The sequence below is a fragment of the Schistocerca gregaria genome, chromosome 7 (assembly GCF_023897955.1).
Source record: "Schistocerca gregaria isolate iqSchGreg1 chromosome 7, iqSchGreg1.2, whole genome shotgun sequence".
Classification (NCBI taxonomy): Eukaryota; Metazoa; Arthropoda; class Insecta; order Orthoptera; family Acrididae; genus Schistocerca; species Schistocerca gregaria.
In genome coordinates, this window is record NC_064926.1 from 35,812,557 (window position 1) to 35,822,402 (window position 9,846).

The following is a 9,846-nucleotide window of genomic DNA, read 5'->3' on the forward strand; positions in this document are numbered from 1 at the left end:
CCCTATGACATCACAAACTAATATGCTGACACGGGGAATGCATGGTTGCCAGGTCACTTGTGCTAACTACTGAATCCTATTGTGTTTTCCCTAGCCCTGTGATGGTTGAATGAACGACGACTAATATCAGTAAACTGGAAGAGTCTAGAAGGTTGCCAGATCAATTGGGCATAGATATACAAGGAGCTTGCATGTTCATACAATTTTCCCCTTCCAAGTTATTTTCCCACTTACGATGTTTAATCATTTGCAGCATAAAGTTTTGATTCCATAGAGCTGCCTCGTCCTAAGTTTATAACTGTGTTCTGTTAAAACATTTACAGTAGGATAGAAAGGAAACAGTTATGTCTTCATTTTAAAAAAAATCAACAGAGCTTCTTTGGTGGCCATGGAGACTGCAATATCACTATAGCAGCGTTATGCCAGAGAGGGTTATCAGTCGCCTGCGAGCTGCCACTGAACAAGCCTTGACACCATGCTTAGTTTGCTGCTGCTGAGCACTTGGCTGGCAAAAGGCACCGTTAACTTTGAGTAAAGCCATCAGTGTGCTCAAAAGAGCTCCATGTCAGCAGTTCAGCTGCTCCCACAAATCATCCCACGCCACCACAGGCCATTGGAATAGATTCCCAAGTTTTGAACCCAAGAGTTCACTGGCACTATATTATAAATAGTGGGAAATTCAATACCCAGTGTTGTGGCTAATATTTCCACCATAACATGTTGTTGGTGATGGTGCTGCAGTTCCCTGCAACACATCTCTGATGCTAGAACCCATGTGAGCTAGCTCAAATGGTAGGAAAATTTGAAAATGCCAGAAGCACACATACACTTTTGCCCAAATTGAAAAAAAGTCACTAAATTTAAATCTGTCCTAAGTTAAAAATGGCATTAGTTACCTGACAGCCAACTCTTACATACACCACCACAACACAATGTTACTTCGAGTTTCAAAAAATGGCTCTGAGCACGATGGGACTTAACATCTATGGTCATCAGTCCCCTAGAACTTAGAACTACTTAAACCTAACTAACCTAAGCACATCACACAACACCCAGTCATCACGAGGCGAGAAAATCCCTGACCCCGCCGGGAATCGAACCCGGGAACCTGGGTGTGGGAAGCGAGAAAGCTACCGCATGACCAAGAGCTGCGAATTTCGAGTTTCCTCAAGTGAAATTCATAAATCACAAAAGCACATTCATTATGTAGAGAGAATTTGTGCAGTGGCATAGGAGGCCAAAGGGTTATGAACACTATTTTTAAAATATCTCACCAAGATATTAATTTGTGAGAGACTTGGTAGCCATTAAACAAGCAGGCCTCATCAGCATCCAAACCCCAAAACTGAATGAAGTTGTATGCACGAAGCATGATTCAACCATCTTTGAGAGCTAAGCATCTTTATATGGAGTGACAAGTCTATTCACAACCATCAAAAAGGGTATAAATAGATGCAATATTAGGTTGGTGACCAAGTTGCATGGAACATCACAAGAGAAAAAAATTATGATCAGTGGTACGCTATGGTCCACAGAACATCATAGTAATGGCAATTGGGAGTCTAACAACCGAAGGTGACACTGATGGTTTCACAGGTGGCGACACGAGACAATCACATACGGCAGCCAGGTCTACTAGAGGCTTATGTGGGAACTTGAGGTGCCACAAAGCTGTTGTCAATCGCTAGGGTCAAGGGCGCAGACACAGAATCACACAAGTGTGGATCTCCCGCCTATCAAAATGTGGAGGCTGTTGTGTCAGCTCTTTGGCAGACAGCACTGACACAAACGGAGAAGAGAAGTTGTGATGGCCAGTGGCAGGAATCCAAAATGATCTGTACATAATACTTGAATGTTAAATGAAGATCTTATTACTAAAGAGAAAATAAACATAACTTCTCTTTATGAAGTGGCTTCCTCTGCATACTTCTTACATGTACTTTAGCCACGATTACCATTCGCAGAAATCAGGCAAAGTATCATCTTCCTGACACTCAGTACTGATTCTCTCGAAGTCTGTGACTGAAATGTGCCCACCAGCGATGGGTGGCCTATTAAATCTTTTTAACATAGTACTCTGAAATGCGGTGTTGGTGTGTAGTCGATGCATTTGGGACTACACAAAGGCTAATGGTGCTATGGCAGGATTCCAGTGCTGCAGCACAAGCCACATTCTGTCTGAACTAGAGGGGTACTAAACAGTGGGTGACTTTGTGCAGTCATCTAAGCACATAGCCATATATGCAGACATGTGAATTTCATCATAGTTTGACTCACCATCTTCTATTGCATGAAACCATACCTTTATGATAATGATTATATTGTTCTTTAATTAACACTGAAATCAGCAGAGTTCATGATGAAACTATGGTTGGAGTGCTGTGAAGCACAATCCCTGAATAGCCCAGGGGTTAATTTCCTGTTTATGGTGAAACGATTGGTTTGCCTTCATGATATCAGGGAGAGTGAAGTTCAAGATCAACTGATGAGTGAGGTGATGTATGCTGCTGGAAGTCCCCAGGTAGCTAAGAAATATGCCTGCTGTCAATAAGTCTGTGGCATAGTGGGATTGGTGTACCACCGTCATTCAACTACTTGACATGGGTACACAATCATGCATTTTTATGTTACTGTGGAAGCAGCTATTTGCATGGGCTGCGCCTATGCTTTCTAGTTCTCTGGCCCTGCACATGTGTTGAGACCAGCTGTCCATGGCCTCTATGACAAACAACCTGTGGCTACATGGCACCTGGCACCATCTTCCCCTCCACACAATGCCTCATTGTGATGGTGTACAGGGAGAGACCATGGAGGTTGGGCTGCAGACAGGCTAGCATTTCGAGCGGGAGACAGCTGACCTGCATTCCATATCCCCTGTGTGTGTGTGTGTGTGTGTGTGTGTGTGTGTGTGTGTGTGTGTGTGTGTGTGTGTCCTCAAAACCAGAGGCAGACTGCATCTTCTGCACGTTCAGGTTTGAGCACTCCACCGATGTCATAGGCCTGTCCTCTGCCATGGGCGTTTCAGCAGACCATCGTGAAGGGGAAGGTGACAGCAGCTGTGATGGGATGGCAGGAGAAGTGACATCTGGAGGGGGGAGGGGGTACCACAGCGAGAGGTGTGCTGCTGGATATGATGATGGAGGTACTGACATCGGGGGCAGTGCTGACTGAAGCTGCGGGGGTGCCCACGACTGAGGTGACCCAGATTTCCAAGACTGTAGCAGCAGCAAAATTGGTTGTGATGTACGAATGCTGCTGATAGAGCCATAAAGCTGGTACGAAATACGCCAAAGACAATGGCTGACGGGACACACCATCTGCCAGTGCATCTTCTTTAACAGAAAGATGAAGAATGCACAGTAAGTTTGGGAATGGAGCTCGAGTGCATCTGATTGTGGTATCTGTTATGACTGCATCCCGCCCAAGCCAAATAACATAGTTTACTCTGCCCACAGGTCGGACTGCAGGCCAGGTTCCCATGAAGGACCACCTTGAAGGGCACCTAGTTAGTGGCCTGGATTTTTGGGGAGGATGGGATAGAATGTGGGTAACTCAGATGGAGAACATGCAGCGTTGTCCTCTGAGATCTGACAGGTAGAAGTTCCGCTGGCATCTTATCTCCCTGAGGTGTCCTACAGAGAATTTTGGTTGCAGTGGGACTGCCACAATTGCGACATTTGTGTATTGAAGGTACGATGAATCGTTCTGCTTCACCATTAGACTGTCAGAAGAAAGATGCTGAGATGAGGTGTGTGATGTCTTTGGACTTACTGAAAAGTGCCAATACTCTTGAAGTCAATTGTGGGCCACTATAAAATACGATCATGGCTGGTTATCTCTCTTGGCAGACTATAGTTTTTCCACAGTTCGAATCGTGCCGGTTCACATTGTGGAATTCAGGAAACCACAAAAGAAAATTTGGAAAAGTGTCCAACACAGAAAGATACTGCAAGCTCAAAACAGCCCTGCAAAATCGATGTGAATTCATTGCCAGGGGCATCTGGTCAGGTTCAGTTGAAAAACTGTTAGTCAGGAGCAGGCAGGTTAATAGTGTACCCCTCGCAATGCGACTTCATGTGATCAGTGTCGTTGTCCATACACAGCGATTTACTCTGCTGCCTGGCCAACTGCCTCATATGCACGATGCCCCAATGTCGTTTATGAAGTAAATCCACATCATATTGCTGCAAAGGTACTGGGATCAGCATGCTGATTTGTTCATTTGATGTGTGTAAAAGCAATACTAAACTTTTGACAGAAAATGTATATTGCTGAGAAAAACAACGGCAAAGAGTCCCATTTGGATGTGACTTCCTATATGAGGGATAGCAGACTAAGTAAACTGCCGAAGAAGCCAGAGCTGTACCATCTTGCTGCGTGGTCATGGCGCTTTGATGGTGACCAGTTGTAGAGGTTACCACTGTGGCTTTCTTGATCTGGTCAATGTGAAAGCAGTCCCCCTCAGAAGAATCAAATTCAGCATAGTATAGGAAGATGAGATAATTTATCAGAACTGTAGTACTGACTATAAAGAGACTGAGGATATTTGGAAACGCAGAAGCTGATTGCCAAGGGGTTCTTCTCCAGGTGACTGTAATTCACCTTAGCTTTGTTCAGCTGTTTCCATACGAAAACATTTAGACAGTCCATGGTACAGTTCTTGGGACAGCACCACCCTAAGGCTATCGGAGAAAGTATCCACTATGAGGGACACAGGGTTCACAGGATCAAAGTGCACTAGAAATCAATCGCTAAGGTGGAAATTTCGAAGATCTGGAAAGCCATATCTTGCTTATGCGACGAAACTAAAGGAACATTTTTTGCTAGAGACCATGTATTGGTGCAGCGAATTGAGCTGCGTTAGGTATTTATACTAAATTTTACCTAGAACAGTTAGAATTTCCGCGATATTTTTCTAGGAAAGGTACTTCTAAATAGCCTCCAAGTGTTTGATATGGGGACGAACACCATGGGCGTTAACTGAGGTATTCCATTTGGGTACAGAAAAATTTACATTTCTACAAATTGCATCGGAGCCCTGCTTGAGACGACGATGATTGGAACAGGAGGACTCATTTGAAATCATTTACTCCAAAAACTATTGGGAGATTGCTGGAGTAGAAGTGCTCCCATAGTGGAGAGACTGATATTGGGGCAGCATGATTTGAGGTTTGATTAAAAGGAATGATATCAATGCGTCACCCAACGATAGTTGTAGTTCGAGAAGAACAGGTCTCCTTGTAATCTGTCCATTGATCATTCAGGGCGATGGAGAGAGTACAAATCCACGACGGACTGTGCGTTCATGGTTAACATGAAATCTGTGCAAAGTTGAAGTTATCCATTGGATTATCTGACTGTGATGACAGGTGGCACTAATTGACTGGTGGACGTGAGTGTGATAATCCCCCAATAACATGACTTAACATAGCATTACCACTCTGAAGCTCACTGTCAGCATTTGAACCTGGACAGTAAATATTAATTTCTTGGTTCAGAATCACTGTAGTTATTAAAATGCCCTTGATAATATTGGTTATTTCAGTTTTCCATTCAGATGCTTGCGTTTCCATTAGTCGATGCCATTAAATTACATATAGCTAGATTATCTTGTAACAAATATATCCTTGGCTCTATTAAGATAGTCTAATTCATCTAATAGTTGAGCTGTGCTTGTGTCAACCTGTCACAACGTCTTTTGCTTACTATGTCTAGTAAGTAGGTTACAAGTACTTCTGCTAAGTGTAATTAATTTACGTTCATCTAAATATCTTGACTGAAATGGTATTCCACAAAGTTTATATCTCCATCCCAACTTTCACTGTATTTTTGAGGACAGGAAATCTCAAGCACCAATTTAGAGTGTGCGTTTTCAGAACAATATTTAGCTTTAAACGAACGAGTAATGACCTCAAAAGGGGAAAACGACTCAAATTCCTCATCGCAAACAGTGAGGCATGTACCTGCAAGAGACTAAAAATACACTCCTGGAAATGGAAAAAAGAACACATTGACACCGGTGTGTCAGACCCACCATACTTGCTCCGGACACTGAGAGAGGGCTGTACAAGCAATGATCACACGCACGGCACAGCGGACACACCAGGAACCGCGGTGTTGGCCGTCGAATGGCGCTAGCTGCGCAGCATTTGTGCACCGCCGCCGTCAGTGTCAGCCAGTTTGCCGTGGCATACGGAGCTCCATCGCAGTCTTTAACACTGGTAGCATGCCGCGACAGCGTGGACGTGAACCGTATGTGCAGTTGACGGACTTTGACCGAGGGCGTATAGTGGGCATGCGGGAGGCCGGGTGGACGTACCGCCGAATTTCTCAACACGTGGGGCGTCAGGTCTCCACAGTACATCGATGTCGTCGCCAGTGGTCGGCGGAAGGTGTACGTGCGCGTCGACCTGGGACCGGACCGCAGCGACGCACGGATGCACGCCAAGACCGTAGGATCCTACGCAGTGCCGTAGGGGACCGCACCGCCACTTCCCAGCAAATTAGGGACACTGTGGCTCCTGGGGTATCGGCGAGGACCATTCGCAACCGTCTCCATGAAGCTGGGCTACGATCCCGCACACCGTTAGGCCGTCTTCCGCTCACGCCCCAACATCGTGCAGCCCGCATCCAGTGGTGTCGCGACAGGCGTGAATGGAGGGACGAATGGAGACGTGTCGTCTTCAGCGATGAGTGTCGCTTCTGCCTTGGTGCCAATGATGGTCGTATGCGTGTTTGGCGCCGTGCAGGTGAGCGCCACAATCAGGACTGCATGCGACCGAGGCACACAGGGCCAACACCCGGCATCATAGTGTGGGGAGCGATCTCCTACACTGGCCGTACACCTCTGGTGATCGTCGAGGGGACACTGAATAGTGCACGGTACATCCAAACCGTCATCGAACCCATCGTTCTACCATTCCTAGACCGGCAAGGGAACTTGCTGTTCCAACAGGACAATGCACGTCCGCATGTATCCCGTGCCACCCAACGTGCTCTAGAAGGTGTAAGTCAACTACCCTGGCCAGCAAGATCTCCGGATCTGTCCCCCCTTGAGCATGTTTGGGACTGGATGAAGCGTCGTCTCACGTGGTCTGCATGTCCAGCACGAACGCTGGTCCAACTGAGGCGCCAGGTGGAAATGGCATGGCAAGCCGTTCCACAGGACTACATCCAGCATCTCTACGATCGTCTCCATGGGAGAATAGCAGTCTGCATAGCTGCGAAAGGTGAATATACACTGTACTAGTGCCGACGTTATGCATGCTCTGTTGCCTGTGTCTATGTGCCTGTGGTTCTGTCAGTTTGATCATGTGATGTATCTGACCCCAGGAATGTGTCAATAAAGTTTCCCCTTCCTGGGACAATGAATTCACGGTGTTCTTATTTCAATTTCCAGGAGTGGAAATCTCATGCTCTTAGAATTATACCAAAATGACGATAGTGCTCCCTGGAATTACTTTAAGAAGATAACAGGATATACAGATCCCCTTGGTTTGAACAACTGAAAATGAGTACCAGTATTCTTAATTCCTAATTTAAGTTCTTTTACTAGATTTTTGTAATTGGCCCTTCTGCTCATGATATAGTTTGGAGTTCAGTTACCTATTCACAGACGACTGATTTCCACTAGTGTCATGTGGACTACCCTCATTTTGACTGCGTCTACTTGAAGTTAATCAATTACCAGTACTGGATCCTCTGCTCACTTTCCCCTGAGAGATTAACTTCTGTTATATGTAAATCAGCCTGTTTCATTTTCTCCACGATGCACACACATCTGAGTTTTATGTAATTTATCCTCCACAGTATATATATATATATATATATATATATATATATATATATATATATATACTGTGCAAGGTTTTTATTCTACTCTAGTCCATGATATTACTTTGATACGAATATCAATATCTTAACAATCGACTGAAAAAAGTTTATCACTTTAATCAATTATCAAACACCACTGAGAACATTCTACTCAAAATTCAAACCGTATGACATGCTTGTATTTAAGCACATCCTGGAAACCTAGAACTTCATGTGCTGTTTCAGAGTAATACCAAGGTAATTTTATTTGAATCTTGTCCCAGGCCACGGATTTTGCACTTTGCACAGAGCCTAAGATACTTCCAAACAGCAGGTGAAGCTTCGATTACTGGTATACAGTTGATCTTAGAGAAAACCAATACTTCACCAACTGTGTCAGGATACAATGCTTGAGTCTTGCATATGTCTGTGATGAAATATGTATGTGCCTAGCACTTAAGACTGCCATATTTTTCCAGCACAACATTAAATTTTATCTATTATTATTATGTACAGCAACTATGTACAAAACAGAACGTGAACTAATATGACCGAAGCAGACTAAATCAATTAAAATTTGTGCTGCAGCCGGGACTCGAACCCGGGTCTTCTTGCTTACTAGGCAGATATGCTACCACTACACCACCGAGGCACTATGGCAGACATAGCTGCACGAACTACCTAGGACGAGTTCCCTCCCCAACACAAACTTTTAATTCATGGTAGGTAGTTCGTGCAGCTATGTCTGCCATAGTGCCTCGGTGGTGTAGTGGTAGCATATCTGCCTAGTAAGCAAGAAGACCCGGGTTCGAGTCCCGGCTGCGGCACAAATTTTAATTGATTTAGTCTGCTTCGGTCATATTTGATCATTATCGTGAGATAATAACGAGACGGGAGTCTCAAAGGACACATTTAATTATAAGATCTGAGAAGAACGTGAACTGTTTCTATATATCCTAAGCATCAGGTATCATTCAGTGTCTGCATATTGTTTTTCATCATAAATAACTGGTAATACTTTCGCTACAGTTTAATGTATAAGGTATATGTATTTGGAAAGCTATCAGTATATTTCTTAATAAGGAATTGGACGATACATGTATTATGTATTAGTTACTAGCATCATGATCAGTTGATCATTTATGTATAATGCTTATGTTGATATAACGTAAAAGAAGTTCAATTTAATTAATAAGTGTTAATGGTCAGTTTAAAATGATTTTACAAATGATATTTAGTATCATATACGAAAGATGCAGCATGTAGATTTGAGCACTCAACCACAGTCATTTCACTAACTATTTTGAATGACTAAATCTCGTACTCACAATGTTTGCTAATTCTAAATTATGGTAGCTTCACTGTAATTTGCGAATGAATGTTATCTACAAAAGTGATTATTCACCATCAAGTCAGTGATATAATGTCAGTTTCATTTGTGACTCGTTTCGATAAACGAAATGTATATCTTTCTTTCTCTCTTATTCTTTTCCAAAACATTTATTTCAAAATAGTTCTTGGAATTCAAGAACCTATAATGATAACATTCTCCTCTTTCATTCACTTTTAATTCTATAAACTCTACCCAAATAGTATCGTGAGTCAGACTTATTACTAATAAACTATATCTCTGAACATTTTCACTTTCGATCAAGTAATTAACAGCAAACAAATATTATCTTAGCTTGTGCAACTTTCTTTCAGAACACTTCCTATTTAAAGGTTTAGTTTCTTTGTTTGATTTCATTATTTCTTTCTTTAACTACTTAAATTGTTTCAGGGATAACTTTATTTTCCCTTAAATACGATTGGGGGCCCTCCTTTCTTTAGTGTATGAAACCTTCATTGGCTTTCTTCGTTTACATCAGAAATTGGCAGAGCTGAACGAGTACCAGAAATTCTATGTCCGCAAGTACATTGAACTGGCATACACAAAAAAATTCAAACAAAAATCTTGAGCATCATCACCACTTTGACCCTGATGTGATACAATCCAAACCAACTTAAGCTTTTTCAGGTGTTGGCAGAGTGTAA

General features: G+C 43.2%; 2 non-coding genes across 2 annotated transcripts; one reads left to right on the forward strand and one right to left on the reverse strand.

The window, feature by feature from the left end:
- Positions 1 to 8,392: 8,392 nt before the first annotated feature.
- Positions 8,393 to 8,464, reverse strand: Trnat-agu (transfer RNA threonine (anticodon AGU)). The gene has a single exon. It is a non-coding gene; the product is annotated as a tRNA-Thr (tRNA).
- A 103-nt stretch (positions 8,465 to 8,567) lies between these two features.
- On the forward strand, positions 8,568 to 8,639 carry Trnat-agu (transfer RNA threonine (anticodon AGU)). The gene has a single exon. It is a non-coding gene; the product is annotated as a tRNA-Thr (tRNA).
- Positions 8,640 to 9,846: the final 1,207 nt, after the last annotated feature.